Source organism: Phocoena sinus, chromosome 17 (genome assembly GCF_008692025.1).
Source record: "Phocoena sinus isolate mPhoSin1 chromosome 17, mPhoSin1.pri, whole genome shotgun sequence".
Classification (NCBI taxonomy): Eukaryota; Metazoa; Chordata; class Mammalia; order Artiodactyla; family Phocoenidae; genus Phocoena; species Phocoena sinus.
Window position 1 is genome coordinate 16,209,823 of NC_045779.1, and position 24,748 is coordinate 16,234,570.

The 24,748-nt window shown below is 36.9% G+C and overlaps 1 protein-coding gene across 3 annotated transcripts in view; it reads right to left on the bottom strand.

The window, feature by feature from the left end:
• EYA1 (EYA transcriptional coactivator and phosphatase 1) overlaps nucleotides 1-24,748 on the bottom strand; it is a 330,392-nt gene that overhangs the window by 292,754 nt on the left and 12,890 nt on the right. The window lies entirely within an intron of this gene.

Genomic DNA, 24,748 nt, shown 5'->3' on the forward strand with positions numbered 1-24,748 from the left:
CTGGCCTCCACCTCCAGAGATTCTGCTTTGGTAAATGTGGGGTAAAGTCTCTAAGTGATTCTGTATATAACTATATCTGTATATAACTATATCTAGGCTGGGGGTGATTCTGACACAGGTGGACCAAAGACTTCATTTTAAGAAACTCTTTTCTGTCCCCCGCTATGGTACTTCACACAAAAATAAAATAAAATGAAGATTAATGTGCTGGTTCTCAACACTGGCAGCACATCAGAATCTCTAGGTCTGGAGCCAGGCCAAGTGCCTTAGGTTTGGTCTAGAGTCAAGGCTGAGAACCACTGGCTCAAAAAATATGAGGAATGACTACAGGGTACTGTGACACAATTCCTTAGGTTGCCTGTAGAATATGTCTTAATAAGCAAACCCTGTATTTAGAAGTAACAAAGGCAACAAATACGCTTTTATTAAATTTCTTCATTTTTTCATTCCTTAGCAACTTGTAACAGGAATAGGTGACTCTTGGGGTGACCACCCACATAGGAGAAGCCATGTTCTCCCCTTGGTGTCCAAAAAGACTGTGAAGTTTACGAATGATTTTACAGCAGCAGAGTTTGCCACCCTCTGCATTCCATAATTTTCTGATCTAACAGATTCTTGTGGGTGCTTCAACAGCCATGGCCAGCTTGGAGGACCCAGCCAGCTCCTTGCTCAAATATCAGTCCCTCAAATGCCCTGGAAACCAGGAAAGCAGAGTTCATTCGCACCGTCAGCTTTGTTACCCCTTCCGAACTTCCTGTTGGATTATTTTGTATTAAAATAGAGAAAGTGAAAAGGTGGAATCTTCATTCACTTCCACACAGAGTAGTAAAACCCCACTACCGTGATTAGATGTGCCAAGAGAGATCCACACGCAAAAGCATTTAAAAAAGGAAAGAAGTCGACTTGCAAAGAGGGTTTGCAAAGGAAGCCAGCCTTTAGAAGTACCAATTCAAGGCTCCACTTAATTTGTGAATTCAGCGAGACAGGGTGGCCCTGGTTTTGTTTGTTTACCTCAGTATTCTTTACCTCAAAGTATCCTTCTCCCTGACTATGAGACATGACGCATATCCTTCTCCACCACTGCAATAGGGAGGCAGATGTTACGGGGGTTTCTTCTCAAACCTACGTGTGCCTATTACACTGGTTATTGTAATTTTGCAATTTTAATTATACTCCATAAAATGCACTCTGTGTGTGAAAGGAGTTTGCTGTTGTTGTTGCTTAAAAACTAATGCTTAGGAAAAGGTCTTTGATGAAAGCAAATTAAAATATTTTCTGTAACCATATACCAATATAAATTCCAAATGGATTAAAGATTTAAATGTAAAAAGCGAAATCATAAAAGTACTTGAAAAAAAACCCTTTGGAGAATTGCTTTACAACCTGAAAGTGGGAAAGTCTTTTCTGACTATGAAGCAAAATCTTACAACCATAGAAGAAAAGACTTCATAAATTCAACTGCATAAATGTCAAAAGTGGGCATGACAAAATATCAAGCAAAAATAAAAGACAAGCCACAGACTGTGCAAAAACATTTGCAGATTGTGTATAAAGGGTTAATCTCAACATATTAAAAGCTCATAAAAATCCATAAGAGAAAGACCAACAAACAATAGAAAAGAGAAAGGATAAAAATTCATAGAAAAGGAACAGTAACTGGCTCTTAAATACATAAAGAGATGTTCAACTCCACCAACAATAATAGCAACAATAATAATAGCTCAAACATACCATGTGCCAGATACTAGTGTAGCTCTTTACATATGTTAACGTATTTAATTATTAAAGCAACCCTATAAGGTAGTTAATATTCTTTTCAATAGAGGCATAGGAAATGGAGGCACTAAGAAGGTAAGAAATTTGCCCAAGGTCACAGAGCTGGTAAGCGGTGGAGCCCAAATTTAGGTGCTCTTAAGCATTATGCATACTTCCTTTCCTAATAAGAGAAATGCACGTTAAAGCCACATTGAGATTTTGACAATTTTTCCCACTCTCTGACTGACAAAACTTTCAGTTTGATAATACTGTATACTCTCTAGGCAAAGTGGAGAACACAGGCACTCAGCAACACCGCTGGTGAAGTGAAAGCAGCTGCAATACCTACTGAGGGCAATCCAACAGTGGCTATAAAAATTACAAATGCAAAAAAAAAAAAAAAAATTACAAATGCATATGCTCTCTGATCCAGCAATCCCACTCCTGGGAATTTATCCTACATATATAATCGCGCACATGCAATATGACATGTTTCTAAGATCATTATTCACACAGCATTGCTTGTAATAGTAAGAAAAATTAGAAAACCTCCAAATGTCCATCATAATGGCATAGCCATTCAATAGAATACTATGAATCTGTAAAAGGAATAAAGCAACGCTCTGTGTGCTGATATGGAATGATTTGCAAGATACAGTAAATGCAAAAAGCAAGGTGCAGACCAGTGTGTATAGTGAGCTGTCTTTTGTACAGAGAGAAGAAATAAGAATATATATTCATTGTGCGGGAAGGGAGCAAGAAAACACGATTCTGAATTCCAAACCTGAGTCCATCCTCAAAGGAAAAGCCTTAGCCTAATATCAGAACATTGACAAATAAGTATACCTTATGTCTTTTAAGTTAAAATAGAATGATAAAATATGAATTCACTACATTCTTATGCATCTCTAGCCAACTTTGTCAATGAATCTGATCATGGTTTGTTGTGTTTAAACATGACGCTCTGCCTAAAGGACCCTACACGTCATGGTGCCCAAGTAGGGTGACCTATGTCTCTGTGCTTCTGCTTTGCACTTTCTCCTTTGTTTGGACTCACATCTCTCTTCATCAAACAGAAAAACTTATTATCCAAACTCTTCCTTGGGTCTTCAGTGACACTATAAACATACAGAACTCACCAGAACAAACTGATTTTTCAAAAGGGCACTGTTTCGGGTTATCCAGAGAAAATATACTTTGTCACCCTTATTCTACGGTACCTACCGAGGTGGCCAAAATATATTACTATACCATATTTCTCATAATAGACTGTTTTGCCTGACTTCTTAAAGTAAGCAAATATATCATTTTGCTGGAAGTAGCCTAAATCACACAACTTTGTAAATATTTTATTAAAAAAATAACAATGCTATTATTCCTCCACATAAGGTCAACTTTTTATAATTTATGCAATAAATTATTTATTTTAGAAACTACCTTCATACAGAAAGAAGTAGACAGTTTGTCACTTAACAAAGCTACTTTGTAAAGTATGCTAATGTAGGAAGAAACTCCAAACTCCAATATCTTACCTGTCTGGAAAAGAATTTTTGAATTTCTTAAACAGAGGAAACTAATTATTTGGCACTGGACTACACATGCTCCTTTCTGAGTGAACTTCAATGCGTTTCGACTTCCATTACCTCAGATATAAAGCTCAACAGCATCTTAGCCAATGTGGGTCAACAGAATGTAGAAAGAAAATACCTCTACATGTTTCATTAAGGATATGTCTACAAATATGCTATAATTGTACACAAACAGAATGCCATTTTTTATTTCAAAATTATACTTAGAGAAGGTTTAAATACACAGCATTTTTACCATACACTTGCATCTGCTCCACTGGAGAGTACAATGTCATTGTCCTTAAAGATAATGAATCACTTTCTGGTTTAAAGTATTAACACTTTAACAGTACAAAGAAGAACGTGCTATTAACAAAGAAAGTGCCACAAGAATTCAGAACCAAAACACAGTGTTCCTAGCTGAGAGAATCACAGATAAGGGGCATTATATTTTGGATTGTTGTCCTGTAACTATACACTATCTTACCATCCCACAATAATTTATTATTTTAATCTATAATAAAATATGGTATTGTTTTATTAAAGTTGGGCTTGAGCATGTGACTTTCTTCGACCCATAGGATGTGAGTAGATGTGACACTAGTAAAATCCTTAAGCATGCTTGCTTTCACACTTGTGCTGTTTCAGGTAGTCATTAGACCCAGTGAGATAAGAGACTTATGGAGCAAATCTGACCAAAACAAACTCTAAAGCAAACACAGCCAACCCACAGTCTGAAACAGAGCTGCCCAGCTGAGCCCAGCCTAGATCAGCCAAACACAGCCAACCTGTAGACTGTTGGCAGCAGAATACATGTCTGCTGTCATAAGCCATGGAGATGTTGGGTTTGTTTGTTATGCGACATTATTGTGGCATAAACTGACAGATGACAGGTTTTGAATTGAACATAAATATTTAAATGTAAATATGTGAAAAGGAGAAGAAGGGCTTCCCAGGCTGAAGAACCACATTAGTAAAGACATCCCATTATTCAGTCATTGAGATCTGTCATTCTTTCTTTGCATTATTTCTTCCAACTCTTCCTTTCTTTTCATTCTAACTGCTTTGACATCTTTGAAGAGGATGTTGAATTCATCTTCATATCTCACCTACTACCGTAGGCATCTCCAAAGGAGTCTTTTGACTTAGTCTCTTTAAACTACCCTGTCCATAAAAGCCAGATTCATGGTGCTAAAGAAACTGAGAGTGTAAATTTCCTATTGAGAAACCTTCAACACAACCCCATGCAGACTGAATTAATTTGTTGAGCTATTCTTCATTTAACTAAACATCTTTTGAGTACCTACTATATTCTAGCATTACTACCAGATGTATGCAATAAGAAGCCAAAATCAGATATGGTCCCAGCTGAGTAAGGAAACCAACTATTTCACAGCTATGAGAAAAGACCGTGATTGCAATGTGCAGAGAGCACAAAATCAGGGAACATAGCACCCCATGAAGTCTTCTTGAAAAATCACTCTACTAAAAATTTCAAAACAAACAAAAAAGAATGACAAATACTAGGTTCACTGAAATAGCAGACAGTATTCAGTACTTAAGATTAAACAACTATTAGGATTTTCATAACAGAATGTTATAAACCTTGACAATGTCAAAAGAATAGCTAACAAAAACTGTCAGATGAGAAAGAGGAAGTGGGCTAATTTTTGTCCTCTTCTCTTAGCATGAAGGTAGTTTCTAAAATAAATAATTTATTGTATGAATTATAAAATGTTGACCTTATGTGGAGGAATAATAGCATTGAAGAAAGGTTTGTTTTATGCACATATGCATCAAGAAAAGTCTGGAATGATACATATCTGATACTATCAATAGTTATTTTTCAATAGGAGGTGATCGAGGTGATTCGTTTTATTTTTAGTTTTTTTTTTTGTATGAGGAAATTTCATTTTCAATGTACTTGCCGCTGATCCTCCTTTCTGGCAGCAAGGTAAAAAAGAACAATGAGGTACATATTTTTGGTGTCTAGTAAAAGAAAGCGGAACAAAATTGTCTTGGAAGAAAGAGAGAGACCAACAAATGTTAGTTGAGTAGCTACCATAGGCCAACCACTCTATCGTGTATTTCTTGCAACTCCATGACATTTTACTAGCTAATTTTTCAGACAAGGAAGGCCAGGTAAATAATGTGATGTGGATCACAAAGCCAGTCAGTGACAATGGCCAAATGAGAACCCAAGTCACATGACCTGAAAGCCATGCTCTCCCTCACCAATCCTCTCCTTCCCAATTTCTCAATCCTAAATCTAAGAGAAGTTAATCTCATTTGTCCTTTTAAAATAAATAAAGTGTTCAGTTGCTGGCTCTGTAAAAGTATGCAGTTAACCACAAGCTCACAATCAAGTTGAATCTGAACGTCAAAAGAATAAGTTAATTAATTATGTGATAGCACATTTTGACTACTGATACAGTTTATACCAGGACACTACCATGACAGAAAAGTGCCAAGTCTAGAATTATTAGAATAAACGATGGGAAACAGAAAGTTATGTAAAGCATTTCTTAACTCAAGCCTTTTTTATACATTAATTTGCATTCTACTAACTTTGACGATTCTTATGCAGTGGTAGCAAATGTAAAGAAAACAATTAAAAGCAAACAAAACTTTTCAACAGTAGTCTACTGAGCATTATAGTCTCTATTAAAACTATAATTGTATACTCTAAATACTCCCAACAGGGCAGTTTGCAATTCAAACTTCCTTTTGAAGTTAATTTATTTTCTCATACTTGGCAACTAATGATGAATACAATAAACTAAGTATATCTCTATTTGACATATTACGTACAGTATAAAACCTACACAAACACATCTTTTCAAAAGGCTGAGATTAATAAATTAAGTATGTTCCTACTTTAAATAAACAGGGACCAAGATGTAAAACATAATCTCAATTAACTGTAATAATTAGCCACTCTTTATAGCTCAAGCTGGCCATTAGCTAGTTACACACAGATGAGTATAATGAGTATAAATAACCAATAGTCACAAAGTCCGTTTTTTTTTGGTGCCTCTCCCAACACTTACCGTTTGTCTTTTCTCATGTCCTCCCTTATCCATTCATTCATTCATTCAAGCAAAGTTGACGGAGTAGCCACTAAGTGCTAGGCAACGTGACAGGCTAGTGATTAAGAGACAGGACAGGTGCTCCTCTGAGAATTCACAGTTCATTGGAAGAGAGATGTGTAAATAGCTAGTTGTAAATCAACTTACTAAGAGCCACAGTAGAGCTCTTAAAGGATCACAGAAGAGAGAATCCAACTAGTTGAAGTTACCAAAGCAGACTTCACATAGGGGTTGGCCTTTGACTTCGAAATAGGAGGAGGAGGCTTCTGCCAGGCAGAGAAGTGGGCACAGAATGCATGAAGCAAGGGAAAAGTATAGCTTTTAGAACCACGACGGTTAGTACAGGTTGATCCTCAGCCAGTAACACATAAATCATTATTCGCTACTATGCAAATATAAATATCCTATGGCCAAAAATATAGCTTTTTTAAGTGCTTCTCCCATGTCCTACGATGTCACGCTCTCTGGAGAGGAGGGACCTATAGAGACCTATAGAGACAGAGCAACACTGCAGGGAGTTTAGGATCAGAAGAGGAAGGATGGGCTTTCCATGGACTTCCCCTGCATGGGAAAGTCCTTTCTCCTCTGAAAATCCTCCTGCACTCCATCTCCCTCTACTTAACTCTCTAACTCTCCCAACTCAGCCAAACTGCTCGAAAGGGTAGTTGAATCTCAATATCTCAGTTCCCATTTACTTATCAACACAAGTAATCTGGATTCCACCCATCACTATCCCATCAAACTGCTAGGACTAGTGGCTTACTGTCCACTGTATACCTTTCAGTACCTACGCATCTTAATCCCTCAGAGAAACCTGGCACCACTGACCGTTCCTCTCCTGCAAGTTGTCTCTCTATCTCTGGTTCATGTACCTCTCCAACTGTACCTCAGACTTCATACCTGGATCTTTGTCCTCTCCCTGGCTCTAATATCCCCTTAAATCTTCTCTTGTTTGGTCCTTTTCTTCCTCAACACGCTTTTCCTCTGTTACCTCACATAATGGCTTCAGAATCATCCACTTGCTGATGGCCCCAAGCCTATACTTTTAGGCCAATCCACTCTAGAAACCCACATCCAAATTTTCAACTGTCTACACAAATCACCTGCAGATCTGCAAAACCTCTCAAACTGCCCAAAATTGAACTCATTATCCTCTGTCACCTACAGTTAAACCTACTAAGATGAACTCTTCTCCTGCATGGAAATCTAAGTATTTAGAAAAAAGAGCACTCAATCCTCACTAAGTCTTTTATTACCAAGTAACTGTAGTGTTAATTATCCAGAAGTCAAAGTTACAGTAATTTCAAACAGAAAGAAATGATAAACCTGTGAATAGTACTGAGAAAAAGAAAGTTATCATGAAGTCAATTAGCAGAACCTCAAAGAAAGAATCAGCTACCTTCTACCTAGGGCTCCTCGTTGTCATGTGTCAACATAAGGTAACATTTATGCAATGATACACATTCATATTACAGTGATTTTAGGTAAAGAAATAGTATTACCTTTTAAAGATAAAATATGGCTAAGTCCCATTGAGAGATGTTGTTCAGAACACAGAGAAAAATACCAAATAGTCATCTCCAAAAAGAAAATATTTATATGCATTTACTAACCATGAGTATGAAGGATTTTCATATTTCAATTACTTAAATTCCTGATCAACATATACAATCGCTGATTCCTAATGGAAAATATGTAGGATAGTGAATATAAAGCTAACTATTATTGAAACTAACCATTTCCAAATGTCTTTTAATTCCTCATCAGTAAAAAAAAAAAAAAAAAAAATGAGCAACACGTATCTATACATTATATTCAAACAGTGCTTTACTAATATATTATATATATAAAACCCACACAAATTAAATATATGTTTTTTAAAAGGATGAAATTAAAAATTAGACATTCTATTTTCTTCCCATGACTCAAGGGCTAGTAGACATTCTTCTTTGTAGTCCACTGGTATAAGCAACTATTACCCTCTAATTTTCCGCCTACATTTTCCTCTGCACACGTTTCTCCAATCTCTGCCATGTACTTACATAGAGTCTTGGTTCTTATTACCAAAGATAGCTTAATTTCCCTTCTACCTAAATTCATCAACATTGCTGGCCCCAGTCAATCATTACTTAAACTTCTCAATTACCTTCTTCTCCAAAGGCTATTTCTCACAACTTATTAAAGAGCTGACATTTTTTTTTTTTTTACTCAGAATTTCAGTAGCCAAAAGAAAAACTTGAAGATGATATAAAGGTGAATGGCAATACTATTTTCTCTCTGTAACACCCAAGAATAATGTGAATGTCACCTCCCATTAGAACACTCTGCTTTCAGAGAATATTCTTATATTTATCACGTACTTTGGCTTTGCAAGGGCGGCCAATCAAATGGAAAACTGGTACAAAACGATGCAACTTAGAGAAAAAAGCTCTGACAACTTCAGTAATGCAAATGTTGAGCTCCAATCACCCCAATTCAAAACTAGCAAACAAGCCCGAGAACAAATCAAAATCAATAAAATTACTATTTATTTTTCATTTAAATTGATTTAAGACATACTTCACCAGTTTAAGAATGACCGAGTGCCAGCAACAGGATTGGCATCCTTGTGGCCACATCAGTACCTAAATTACTCTGTAATTCTCCCAAGCTGTAAAATAAAGCCTAAATCCATAAAGTCGGTTAGCATCTACTCATAGCCAGAACTCTTAAATAGATATTACCTAATCCTTTTTTCCTAAATAATGCTATACATTAAGTACATTACTGCGTTATCGGGGACATGGAACGTACTGTGTAAAAAGAAGCATTTCCTATTTCTACCTTAATGGGCAGTTATTTGGCCACCAATCCCTACTTTTAATTCATTTTTTTTCACCAAAATGAGAAAAGGTATTTTTTCTTCTGCAACAATAAATATTTATGTATAGTATAACCAAGGAATCTCTTCAAAATCACTTTGATCTACCCCTCTGACCTGGTCATCAAAAAACGTTTGTTACACCTGGATACTCCTATGCTTCAGCTCATGTTACAGTTTGCTTTAAAGGATTAATGGCCTTAAAATCTACTAATGTTTTGAAAATTTGACAAATATGAAATATCTACTCAGTGTTTCTAGTAAACCCATTTAGTTGAGTAGACTATTTTAAATTATAACCTCCTGTTTGTTTAATAAAATTAAGATTGTAATATAGAAATATTTTAGATGGCAATAAATCAAAGCAGTTAGCCTTCTCTTTTTTTTTAATACTAAGAAAATAATGCAGGTATAGGTGATGAAAATGCAGCTGTTTGACTAAAATATATCCCCTGTAAGGTTTTTTTAAGGGTATAATAATTTTGATTTTTGCCAGCAATCTAAGCTTAGTAAATAAGCTTCTGCTATATATACCTTGGAACTTTATTCTCAGTCTGGTTGCCTTCCTGATTACTAAGTCTTTCTAAATTAGAGCAAGCAATTTCTCTTTGTTTTACCTAATATTTGAAAATGGCAAAAAAATCCCCTGGGTCACTGAAAATTATGCTTTCATTCCAGCCGCCTGTTTCAAGTCAGTCAAAACATTCCAGACTTCAAAAGGAGGCTCTGCCTTCTTAGGCCATTTTGGTGTCCCTCTATGGTTGGCCTAGGAGGGATCGGTTATTTGGATAAATTAATTTCTGGAGCCTGCTGGCCTTCTAGAAGACCTCAATGTCTGACTGCAAATTAGTTCTACTGAACATGAAGAAATCCCTGGACAGGCTAGAAGAAATAAATGGTGATAAAATCTAATACTACAATGTTTGTAATGTGATTTTATTCTGCTATGTAGCTTGTAAGCACAGTTAATGTTGAATTAAATATTTTAAATTTTTCAAAAAGGGCCGTAAAAGCAGAAAATCAGATCAGGATCCAAGTCACAGCAAAAAAAAAAAAAAAAAAAAAAAGGCTAAAAGCCAACTTTAAAATAAAATTTCCAGCAGGAATCTTTTATGAGAACAAACAAAAATGTCCCAGTTTTCCACAAAATCCACTATATTTTTACATTACAGATACAAAACCCCTAGTCGGCCACCCCTCCTCTGAGACAGGAAGTCATGCAGTTGAATGGTGCTTTAGCGGGCCGTGAATAAACTGTGAAGCAGCCCCTGAGTACCGACTTGTACAAGTGCCTTAGGAGAGCTTATCCTGAAGGAAGAGAAGTCCCTGAGCCAAAACTAACAAACAGGGCCCCTCAAGCGGAACAATGGCCCAGAAAACTCAGCAAAAAAGAAAATAAACCTCGTTGGCAGTTTGTTTTTGACTGTTAAGAGCTTAGCTACAACTATCAAGATTTTTAAGAAGGTAAGAAATTTCACACATAAGGCCTTCTCACAGCTGCTTGAGAGTTTATAGTGCAAATGTATCATCTTGTCTTGCCATGTCTAATCCACTTTAGGAGATACTTGTATCTTTTCTTTCCAAAGTAAACAGAACCACACCTCAGAGAAAGAGATGAAGAAAAGCTTCCTTTCCTCACTTCCACACCCCCAGGCCAGAGTTCAGCTTGAGTAAGCTGAATCTAGTTCCTAGTCAATTTGTGCTAATTCTATCAAAGAGGTAATGAAGATTAGAAATAAAGACTGAAGCTGGGAACATTTTTTTTTTTTTTAGATCCCAAAGTATATACATATAAGATAAATGAACCCCAAGTACGGTATTTTCAAGAATTTTTAAGAAATTCACTAAAAAACGCACATCAGGGGGCTTCCCTGTTGGTGCAGTGGTTGAGAGTCTGCCTGCCGATGCAGGGGACACGGGTTCGTGTCCCGGTCCGGGAAGATCCCACATGCCACGGAGCGGCTGGGCCTGTGAGCCATGCCGCTGAGCCTGCGCGTCCGGAGCCTGTGCTCCGCAACGGGAGAGGCCAAAACAGTGAGAGGCCCGCATACCGGAAAAAAAACAAAAAAACAAAAAATACCCTGCACATCATTCTAAAATGTACATAAGGAATTAACAGTTAGCTGTATGTGTAGTTAGTTACAAATATATCCTGGTTCCCAAAGTTCCATTAATCTCAACATGTAACTACATTTGCAAAAGTTTTAAAAAAATATTTATCATGAGACTGGACATAATAGATTAATTATTCCCCCAAACTTATACTTGGGTCCCCTCTTTAAAAAAAAAAAAAATTTATTTTTAACTCAAATTAAGCCAGCATTACTTGGATTTGAAGCAAAGAAAAAAATGTGTATATAGTATAATTAATAATAGATGGAAACAGTCTCAACAATGAGAAAAAAAACTATAAAAATGGCTGAATATGATGCCTTCAGTCATATATCCCAAATCTGTGCTCAATATCACACACATTTCAGTAAAATGGAATTAAGGCTAATAAGATGATCATATTTGTGAATTTTATTCTAATTTAACTGAAAATACTCATAGACTAATTTTTTTTTTAGATTTGGAACTACATATGGAAAGCGATTCATGTACATATAAAGAAACAAGAAAAGTTCAAAGACTGTTCAAAGAAAAACGAAGATTCGTCAGTACATTCCCTGCAGAAATTTATAAAAGTAGAATGCGTGAAAAAGCAGGCATTTATTAACTGGAGAAATCATTGTAGAATTCCTTTACTTCTGTAAAACTTTAGATGGGGGGAAATACGGTCTCAACATAGTTTTTTAAACCATCAAAATCTAAGCTTTGTGTTTGCTAAACATTTCACAATAAAGCCCTATTATACTTTTCTTTCAAGGCTGCACATATTTTCAAAGGTTTTTATTACTTATTCAACAAGTTATTAGTTAGATTTTGCTTTTTAAGGTCAGATTTGTAACTATTGATCTGAACTTCTGTTAAAAAAGAAAGGAAAAAGAAAAGGGAAAAGAAAAGAATAGGAACAAGTTTATTACTCTGAGTTAAATTATAACCATCTAAAGCTTATACTACTTAATCATGGGTCAATACGTAATTTTGTTAGATATTATAAAAAAATAAAGGAATAATTCCTATATTTTGGAACTCACAGAGTGCTTGAAAAATGGCAAGAAAGAGCAGAAGTATTTCTAATCTGTATGTGCTTTGTGTGAACCTTTCTGGAAAAATATAGCACATTTTCTTCAAAATTATATGTTAACCCCAAAGGAACACAGAGAGCATTATGCATTTTGCCTACTTGAATATGGAAAAACAACCTTGATCCTTACAGCCCTACTTCCTCTTTCATTAAGCACTAGGTAATAAATCATGGATTCACTAAATCTCAGTGGTGAAAGGGATTTTAGAGGTAATCCAGTTCTACCTTGTTCCCATGCACGAGTCTTCAACAGATTATCACCAAGTAGTAATGAGCTAAGGCTATATGTGTGACATACTTAGAACAGCAGTGCTACATAGTAAGTGCTTAATAAACGTTATTTATTCTTTTTAGTAATAGTCAGGCACTGCATATCTCCAAGGGCCTAAAGCTGATGCCTCCCAAGAAAATCAGCCCATTTCATCTTTTCCTGTAACTTGTAGTGTTTAAGGACTATCATTGGTTCAAGGACTCAAAAATTACAATGTATGGAGAATTCAGCTACCAATGCAAACAACTTTTTTGGCAACAACTTAAAAGGACTCAGAACAAAATCTCAATTTAATATGTAATATTTTATAATATAAATGCAGAATACATTTACAATTTTAAAACTTTTCACTGAACTATAGGATTATAAACTTTATTTTTTCCAAATGTCCTTCATATTATACTATCTTTTCTCATTTTTCAAGGTAGGCGAGAACACTGTAAGATTTTCAAGCCTGGCCTTCCAAAGTAATACCAAAATCTATTCAACTCTTATTGGCAGTATAGGTAAAAGCCACTATTTTCAGTTAAAATTGCAGCGGATCACCTTTGTCCCAACAAGTTAAGACAGACTTCAAAGGACTCTAATGCTCCAGGTAATGAAGAAGTTCACCATAGACTCATGGCCACGTATGAATTAGCCCAGTACTCCCCTTGCTGCCATTGCAGATGGTTCTGTGAATTACAGTCCCCATTCAATATCACAGATAGATCACACGTTCATTTGAAAATTTTTGGCAGCTCTATTGTTTTAAGATGGTAGCCTGACTCACAGTTTGAATTTAAAATATATAAATAAAGGGTGCGTCAATTTTGATTGAAATAAGTCACTGTATTTAAAAAACTACCCTAGGGCAAACAGAAAGATAACCTTTTTTTTTTTTTTTTGCGGTAGGCGGGCCTCTCACTGTTGTGGCTTCTCCCCTTGCGGAGCACAGGCTCCTGACGCGCAGGCTCAGCGGCCATGGCTCACGGGCCTAGCCGCTCCGCGGCATGTGGGATCTTCCCGGACCAGGGCACAAACCCGTGTCCCCTGCATCGGCAGGCGGACTCTCAACCACTGTGCCACCAGGGAAGCCCCAAAAGATAACCATTTTTCAAAAGACAAAGTGAAATGCTAATTGATTAAATTAAAATATAGATCTGATTTTTAGTCCATAGTAAATGATGAGTCTTTTTTTTCCAAAATAATTTGGCATCTTAGCAAACAACTAATTCCAGTGTCTAATGTGAACTTTAATAAAAGTCAACTCCATGGATGAAACTATTTTAAGTTGCCTGGGTTCCATTTTGCCACCAACAGTTTCCTATTTTGAGAATACAAGTGGTTAAATGCAGGCATAACTAACTAATTATGAACATTTTTCAGGGCATATAGTTTCACACACCTGAAAACAAAATATTTTTGAAGTTTTTAAAGTTAACCCTCCCAGCCTACCAGATAAGGTCAGGTAAACGTATGTTTTTTAAATGTTTCAGGGAATCTTCGATGGACAAGTCAACTAAAAATCACTAATGTAAACACCAAGGTTAAAAAAAGTAAAATGTGTATTTGATCATTATTTCCTATGCCAAGAAAATCTATTTCTTTTATTTAAATAGAAATTAGAAATGCAATTTTAAATAACATATCACTTTAATCATAAACAATCTAGCATTTATCTTTTCTTTCCTTGTAAAACATGACTGATATTAAGGTTAATATGTGGTTACCCAAAGCATAAAATTTTATTCTTGAAAAACATTCGAGATGGCTATCCTTTGAAAGAAATACAACAGCCTCATTAAAGAAATAAATAAGCATATACTATATACCTTGCCAAATGATGTTTGATATAATAAAACATTTGAGAATTTCTAGACATCAAAATAAATTTCAATACATTTTAGGATTCCTAAAAGGAATTTTAGTTTATACAGTATTTAAGTAAAAACAAGAACTAGTGAATGAACAGCCATCCATTTCAATATCTGCACAGCCCATTAGCAATTATCTCTTGTGTCCCCTTATATTATACCACACCATATTTCAAAATGAAAAAAATAATGAAATAAAATCAGTAATTAAAAAAAAAAACTTCTCATTTTTCCTTTCTCTTATAAAAAGAAGGGAGAATTGTTGAAAAGGACACAGGATTATTTTTTTTAAACATTACCTGGAAGAAGACAGATGTATTTACTGTTTTCTGATAAACACATAACATGTGTACATATATTGCTTAATAAAGGCACGCCTGTTCTCCTTTTGGTCCTCACAACAATTCTGAGATACACAGGACTGAAATATCCCATTTTAGAGATGAAGACCCTGGCTAGAAATGATCAGAGAGATTTGCACACACTCCAGCTAGAACTTCAGCCCCAGCCTCCAGCTGCCTGCCAAGTCCATGTTCCCTCCTGTACCTCACAGGTATCCACTGACTTGAACTGATGAGAACATAAGCTCAGTTATTGCCTTATTGATGCGAGATGGGAGTATACGTTCATAGCGTTGCAAGAATCAAAATTTTTAAAAACAAGACACTGTTAATCTGATTTATGTTAAGTTTGAATTTGGGAGAACTCGCAAAGAAATTTCAAGAATTCCTTTGAAATTTAAACATTAATTGAACTAGTTTAACCAAGAACAGCACTTTGGAAAGATTTCTTCAATGAATAAGATTTTTTTTTTTTTTTTGCGGTATGTGGGCCTCTCAGTGTTGTAGCCTCTCCCGTTGTGGCGCACAGGCTCCGGATGCGCAGGCTCAACGGCCATGGCTCACGGGCCCAGCCGCTCCGCGGCATGTGGGATCTTTCCGGACCGGGGCACGAACCCGTGTCCCCTGCATTGGCAGGCGGACTCTCAACCACTGCGCCACCAGGGAAGCCCATGAATAAGATTTATTTGCAAAAAGCACGTGAAATTTTTGGTATGTGATTGTCAGGTTATTTTGCCCACCTACTTTCCTATATTCACATACAGTTAACATGAATCTATATTGTTATTTTCTTTTATAATCCTATTTTCATAAAAGAACATATGTAAGAATTTACTTCATTCTCTGCTTAAATTATCAGAAATTTTCCATTAGTGGAGGTCCAACTAATGAGGTTTCACAGCAGTGATGTTTGCTTTCAGTGGACCTCTACTTTCATGAAACCTAATAGAGCAGGAAAAGCTCTGAGTCTGATTCTGGTATGTTTCCAAAGATGCTTGGGTCCCTGGAGCCACGTGTAGCAAAGTGGCCAAACTAGCATATGTGAATATTTCTCTCCTTTTACATAGCAATTATATTCATTCATTCAACCAAAGATTTTTTTGCATCTACAATGTGCAAAATAGAGAGGGCTGAATGTCAGAGGGAGGGTGATTATTCCTCTCTCATATTCTCTGCCCTCAGAAAACTCACAATCTAGAAGGCAAGCAGATTTGTAGATAAGTGTGGACAATTTAAGATAGAATAAAATATATTTTAATTAGCAGTTCAAAGCATTTATTGTGTGAAGAAGAAAAACTTCTGTTTGGGGGAACAGAAAAGATAAATAAATCGACATGTGGATGTCCCCAGGTTACAAATGAAATGAAATAGGAAAAATTAGAGTTTTATTAATTATATTTATATGATATTTATATAAATACTGAGTAGAGATAATTTTAATGCAAAAATAGGTTCATGAGATCACTGTATTAGTTATCTACAGCTGTGTAACAAAATTACCCCAAAACTTAGCATCTCAAAATAACATGTATTTATTATCTCACATAATTTCTGAGAGTCAGAAATCTGGAAGCAGTTTATCTAAGTGTTACTGGATATCAGGGCTCTCATGAGGATGTACGTTAGCTGTCTGCTGGGGCTGCTTCATCTGAAGGCTGGACTGAGGCTGGAGGATTCACCTCCAAGAAGACTCCCTCACATGGAGAGAGGAAGGAGAAGGCTTCAGAGCCTGGCACACAGGCCTCTCCACAGGCTGCTTGAATGTCCTCACAACATGGTAGCTGGCTTCCCCCCAGAGTGAGTGATCCAAGAGAGAGCAAGGAGGAAGCCACAGTGGCTTTCATGACCTAGTACCTACAGTGGCACACCACTTCTGCTCTCGTTTCTACTTATTAGAAGTGAGTGACTAAGTCCAGACCATACCCAAGGGGAGGGACTCATCTCAAGGAGTTCATCATCAAGAGACTCCATGTCTTAAAGGGAGGAGTACTGTAAACATATTTTTAGATCACTACAAACACATTCAGGAAGGTGATACAAAATGTAGGAGTGCTTCTTTATGTATTCCAAGCACCTTTTTAAATTAATCATAGAAATGTAGTTGATATTACATATAAACAAAATGATATATGTACAGAAGAAATGTGGACATCAAAGAACCCTTATCACAACATCAGTGCCAATATAAAAATATCCTATGGGCTCTACAAATAAAAATATTCATTGACTGAGGGATGAAGGAGATTGCAAAAGAAATGATCAGGAGACCTTAGAAATGTGAAGATGCGTCATATGAGGGTTCAAATGCAATCCTGGAACTGTGGTATTGGATCATCAAACTGAGCACTTGTTGGGGTCGCAAAGTTGCTCCGTGTCCTGATGGGTCCTCCTGCCCATCCCTTGGCAACAAATACATATTTATTTTGTGATGCATAAACTTTATTAACTTCGATTATCCAGTACCATAGGAACATGAATGGATTCACACTTTGTTAGAACCAGAAGAGAACTTCTCCTCAGTTCTTCATTTTATAAATGAAGAAAATGAGGCTCAAAGGGCAGAAATAAGTCAAATCCAGGATGATGGAGCAAGCCTGATAGAAATAAAATGAGAAACCTTGACGGAGGTGGGAGCGCAATGGTAGACTGACCTGCAAGCGCTAATGGGAACAAAGGCGGGGATCCTCCATTTATCTGCAGGCATTAATATCGCCCTGGGGCTCTGTTCTGTATTGTCAATACTTTCACACCATAACACATGCCATAGAGATCTTCTAGCCTGTAAAGCCCAAAATATCTATCTGATCCTTTAAAGAAAAAGTTTATTGTATTTTCACTACAGTGAAATGGCTTTCTCAGAGAAAGACAAATATTATATGATATCACTTATATGTGGAATCTAAAATATAGTACAAATGAACCCATTTACAAAACAGAAACAGACTCACAGACTTAGAAAACAAACTTGTGGTCACCAAAGAGGAGGCAGGGAGGGATAAATTGGGAGCAGGGAATTAACAGACGTGCACTACTGTATATAGAGCAAACAACAAGGATTTACTGTATAACACAGGGAACTATATTCAATATCCTGTTATACACTATAATGGAATAGACTTGAAAGAAAAAAATAGATATATACATAAAATGTATAACTGAATCACTTTTGCTGTACACCTGAAACTAACACAATATTGTAAATCAACTAGACTTCAATTTCTTAAAAAAGAAATCGATTTCTTATTCTAGCCCACACTTTTGGTAACTTTTCAACATCACAGCTCTAGACCAGAAAGTGGTTTTGTTTTTCTTTTCAGTATTTAAGCTGCCCTTCCTACTTCCAAAACAAAACAAAACAAAACAAACAAACAAAAAAAACAGAGATCCCAAAGTCTGTGCCTTTGCCTCAGAAAGAGAGATGCAAATGCCATCACTGCTAACTGCTCTGCTCATACATCCGGTTCCAAGCACCATGGTCACTGAGCTCTCAGCCCCATGCATGTTTAAGAGTGCAGGTCAGAGGAAGGTCAGAGGCAGTGAGTCTAAATGGTTAGAGCCCCTTTCTCCTTTTTTTCCAGCATCAGCCACAAACAATTTTCATCCTTGTCACACTCTATTTGTTTGATGCATAGGGACCAAGTGAGCTATCCCAGGACACAAGATGCCGGTCACCTCAGATAAACAAACGTTTACAGAGTGCACGTAAAGGGCTTGACATTGTGTTTGGCTTAGAAATATAAACAAGTCACCGTCCTGGCTCTGGAGCAATTTTCCTGTCTAGGTTTTATTCTTCACCTAAAATACCCAACTGGTAATACAGCCTGGTACCCAATTTGAACTTTAACAGCCAGTCTCTTCTACACTCTCAGATCGCATTCCAACCTGGGCTCTTTTAATGGGCCCAAACCAGCCTTGCCCATGCAAAGGGAAGTACCGTCTTATTCCTTCCAGCATGGTCTGACATCCCAAGACATCATCTCACCTTAACCGTGTGAATGTGGGTCCATTACAATTCAGTTAAGAAATAGTATCTCATCCCCCTAGTCAAATCCATTTTAATTAAATAACAATGAGCATTTTTAAAGCACTTACTATTTGTGTGCCTGGCATGGTGGAGATAAGATTAGTAACATCAACAAATGCTAAGACAGCATTTCCTGTATGTCAGGCACGATTCTAAGTACTCTCACACATATAACCTCATTCAATCGTGTCAGCCACCCTGCGACCTAAGTCATTACCATCATCCCCGTCTACAGACAAGGAAAATGGCCCCAGTGAGGCACACAGACATGCCCGACATCACACAGCCAGTGAGTATCATAGCTCAAATCTGAACCCAGGGAGTCAGGCTCCGAAAACTGTGTTCTTATTCACTAGCTGTCGTTCATATGCTAGTTCTAATCCTATAAGAAGGTACTCTTATCCCTTCTTTACAAATGAGGAGGAACTGAGGCTGAGAGAGGTTTAAAAACTTGCCCAAGTGCTGGGCAAAGACTGAAGCAGATATGTCTGACACAAAGTGTCCTGCCCTTGCCAAAAAGATGCCCCACAGGGCTTGATACTAGTGGCCAAATATATTGCTTTATAGTTTACAAAGTGCTTTGGCATAGGACATCTTATATCTTCGTCACAGAGACCCAGCAATGTAGATCTAATTATCTGTAATTATAAAAACAAAATTGAGGCTTAGAAGTTAAAATAACTTTCCCAAGGTGACTTAGTAAGCTGTGGCTCAAAACTCGGTATTCTGATTCCAAGTCAAGGTTTTCTTCACTAGGCCCAACTGCCTTCCATTTTCAAGTTAGCAACTACTTGCTGTGCACCCATCATAGCCAGTTTAGCCCCAGTTCTAGGCTTTACTGCCTGGGGCTGAAAATGCAAAGCACCGCTTCTGTCAGATCAAGTGAGAAGAGAAACTAACTTATTAGGGATCCAACTTATAAGTGATAGTTGTAACAAAGAACTTACATCATCAGGAAAGAATTTTTATATATATATATATATATATATATACACATATATATTCACCAGTAGATATTTCCATCAAAATGATTAGCATGTAGGTGATGGTACATCAAAGGCTAAATCTGTAAGATGATGTGATAGGACTAAAACTGTGGTTTCATACCAGTGCCTCCCTGAGTACAAACTGGGGGTTTCTTGAAGGTTCATGGTGGGCACCTATTGGGTGGTCTGCTCAGTTCCTTCTCTGGGCATCAGCCACAGAATCATGACTCATAGAGCACCAAGCAGTCTTTCTTTCTGCATGGTGGATGGTTCAGTAACATGTAAACCATGGTCAGCAGGCAGCCAACGCTACACAAGGGGAGTACAAAAGCCAGTCTACGAAGAAAAAGAGGACTGAAAAACATATGCAGAGAAAAATGGAAAGAAAATTGCTTGAATTTCCTTTCTTAAGACTTTCCTTTTGTTTAAGTTTTTCTTAAGACATTTCTTTTGTTTGCTTAAACCAGCTCATGGGAATTCCACTACTTGCAACCAAATAAACTAGAGTTATTCAAAGTGCTACGGTGGAGGGAAGTGGGATGGGTAGGCAAACAGATAAGGTCTGAAGCCTCACATTCTTCTTGGGCTTTGTTATGGGTTGAATTGTATCCCCCCCCAACCCCCTCCGAAAAAGACAGGTTGAAGCCCTAATCCTTGGTATCTGTGAATGTGACCTTATTTGGAAAAAGGGTCTCTGCAGATGCTATCAAGTTAAGATGAGGTCATTAGGTTGGTCCTTAAACCAATATAACTAATGTCCTTACAAGAAGAGGAGGAGAGACAGAGGTAAGGGGGAGAATGCCATGTGACAACATGGCAGAGATCAAAGCGCAGGAGCTGCAAGCCAAGGAATGCCAAGGATTGTTATAGAGGTCTGGAAGTTAAGAAGCAGCAAGGAAGAATTCTTCAACAGCTTTCAGAGGAAGCCCTGCCAACACCTTGATTTTGGACTTCTAGCCTCTGGAACTGTGAGACAATAAATGTCTGTTGTGTTAAGCCACCCAGTTTATTGTACTTTGTTACAGCAGCCTGATGGAACTAACACAGGCTTCCAATAAGACGCTCTTGATTTTAAAAAGGAAACTGAAAACTACTGAATTCTATATTTTTTAATTTATCTAAAACTTTCACTTACGTAAAATATCTCACTCATGATAAAGGTGAATAAATGTAATCTTGACCTAATTTATAATTTCCCAATTAATTTGACTTATACAGATGTAATGTACTATATAATGTAATGTACTATATAATGTAATATATATATATATATACTACTTTTAGAAATCTCTGCTTAACACTGTTTTTCTCTCTGTTCATAAAATATATATTTAACTTTACCATTTTGGTTAAAAGTCACTTTGCCTTTTTAGAATGTCCAAACATAGAAATAAGGTACATACATATTTTAGTTCATGGTTTTCTTGCAAAACCCAGCATCTCAGCAAAAACTGCTGTTAGCATTTCAAATTTACCATAATCTAAAGAAGATGCAGTTTTGAGAATACAATGGAGCCCAAACATATAATTATTCCAAAAAGCTCTAAAATATCACCATCTGAAATTTTTGTAATAAAAGTAAATTAACAACCTACCATTTATAATAAAAAGCTCCTTTAGAGTCTCAGGAGACCTGATTCCCTCGACAGCTAACAACATAAACAAACATATGTAGTGTTGGTGTTTATAATACCTGGCACTGGTATAATGGTTGCATTCAAAATTTTTTATTGTGGACTTGAAGGCGGCCAGATAACTTTTTATCCATGACCACACTTTTTTAGCGATATTTACAATAAAAGTGCATGAGAGGTGTATTGTACTTTTCAGTTATCAAAGAACTTTTAAATACATGACCCCACTTGACCTACAAAATTATAATTTTAAATAAGAGAAGGTAAATATTATCATCTCTGTTTTCTAGTTGAAGAGACTGATGCTTGGAAATCTACCCCAGATCATACAATTAGTAAAACTTAAAACCCAGTCTTCGTATTCCATATCTAAAACGTAGTTTTCATGATACCAGGATTCCATCTAAATCAGACACAAGGTTTAGGTAACTGCAGAGCTCACAGCTTCTAAGGAAAAGATAGTGATTTATTTTTTACTTCACTTTTTTAAAAAGAGTTTGTAAATGCTTTTCTTATCTTGACGTAATTTCCCTGTAGAAATCCTCATAAACTAAAGAAACTGAAAGATGCAGCTATAGCCTGGCCCTTTGATGTCTGTGTTTCAGAGGTGTCTACCTCGGAGAGGCCAACCATGGACCTACGGAGAGAGAATGGGGCCGTGCTTATCCAAATGGGACTCCTCAAGAGGGGATACTGGAGTGGCTAGAATTATCACCCAAATGATGTAAAGCCCCACAAATGTCCTCCTCTCCTTTTTGTCTTCATGAGGCAAGTTGAAGAGTCCACAAAACCTACAAGATCTCATGAGCTACTTCTTTCTAGATGCAGAAAACACACAAGCAGAAAATTCCAGAATAAGAAATGTGGAATTTCTGATTTAAATGTTTTGCCCAGGACTGTATCTCTTTAGGATCAAAATGAGAAGCTACTTCACCTCTGCCCCTGGTCTCTGGTCACATGAAAGATGTATTTCCAAAGTGCCACTATGATCAGGAGGCTACATCCTAGGAATATTGGGGGTACAGTATACTGTTGTGTTCACTCCAAATATATTGACTTTTTTAAGCAAAACTTTGAAAGATGAATGTGGCAAACAAGGGATGGTGCAAGTCACGTTGGGAAGTACAAGAATTACTGGTACCAAGTCTCCTTTTAATCCTTTAGTTTCCTTCAACAACAACAAAAAAAAAACCAGACAACCCAACTGAAAAATGGGCAGAAGACCTAAATAGACATTTCTTCAAAGACGACATACAGATGGACAACAGGCACATGAAAAGATGCTCAACATTGCTAATTATTAGAAAAATGTAAATCAAAACTACAACGCAGTACCACCTCACACTGGTCAGAATGGCCATCATTAAAAAATCTACAAACAATAAATGCTGGAGAGGGTGTGGAGAAAAGAGACCCCTCCTACATTGCTGGTGGGAATATAAGTTGATACAGCCACTATGGAAAACAGTATAGAGGTTCCTCAGAAAACTAAAAATAGAGCTACCATATGATCCAGCACTCCCACTTCTGGGCAGATATCTGGAAAAGACAAAAACTCTAATTCGAAAAGATACATGCACCCCAAAGTTCATAGCAGCACTATTTACAGTAGCCAAGACACAGAAACAACCTAAATGTCCATTGACAGATGAATGGACAAAGGAGATGGGGTACATATATACAGTGAAATACTACTCAGCCATAAAAAAGAACGAAATAATGCCACTTGCAGCAACGTGGATGGACCCAGAGATTATCACACTAAGTGAAGTAAGTCAGAAAGAGAAAGACAAATATCATATGATATCACTTATATGTGGAATTTAAAATATGACACAAATGAACCTATCTACGAAACAGAAACAGATTTACAGACATAGAGAACAGACTTGTGGTTGCCAAGGGGGAGTGGAGGTGGGGGAGGGATGGATTGGGAGTTTGGGGCTAACTACTACACATAGAATGGATAAACAACAAGGTCCTACTGTATAGCACAGGGAACTATATTCAATATCCGGGGATAAACCATAATGGAAAAGAATATAAAAAAGAGTGCATATATGCGTATAACTGAGTCACTTTGCTGTACAGCAGAAATTAACAGAACATTGTAAATCAACCATACTTCAATAAAAAAATAAATTTTCAAAACTTCTTCAGTTTCTTGTGTTACCTTATTGCTTTCAGCTAAGCTCTAGACCCTCTTCCCATCTTAAGCCTGTTTCCGCACCTTCCTAAGAAAAGGGGAAACCTGAGAGCCAAAGAAAGTGAGCCTGGAGGAGCCCACCTGGGGCCCAACACATAGGGACCTCTGAAAAGACTGCTTGCCCTTCGTGGTTGAGTAGGCAGGGGCCAAAATGCCCGGAAACGGCTTCTCCAATGCCACACACTGTTTGCCCTTGAGAAACATCACTCCCTAGCTTTCTACTTCTGAGGCAGCCAAGTATCTTTCAAGAATAAAACTGCTTCACTCTTCACGTTTCAAAACACCTCCAAATAATATGGAATGAGATGGCCCAATAAACACCATTTTGTTAGGACAGGTACAAAAATCTTAATCATTCTATTCTTGACCTGTTTTTTTAATTTGTCTCAAATCTTAGTTAATTTCTTAAGTTTTAAATGAGAACTGGCAGAATATCAAAACCTCAAAAGAATTTCTGGAGCATTTATTGGCAGAGATTGTTAAATCTGTTCGTGATTCGCCAACACTGCAACTTGCATGAACGTTGGGAGCAAAGTTACACACAAGTTACACAAAGTTACACACAAGGCAGAAAACAGTAAGTTATTCGTGCATTTATTTTTCACTTATTTTATAGGCACTCCGAAACTATTCTTCATATAATAAGAACATCATCGACTATCACAGGCCCATAACATAAGTTTAAAAGGCCAAACAAACAACTTAAACGTGTTAAGGGTGCTTTTCCTGTTTAGGGTGAAAGCTACACCATACACAATGATCCCGAGAAATGCTTTATGTGAATTACCTCACAAGATGATTTAGGAGAGCCATGAAATACACTCTGTAACTGCACACAGTATGACTGCAGAAGCACCTTGATAGCATGTGACCCTTTGTTATTAAAATCCTAATCCATTAGCAGTTACTGCTTATTACATAACCACCAGAAGGTCTTGTAAAACACACATTTACAGAAACCACAATGT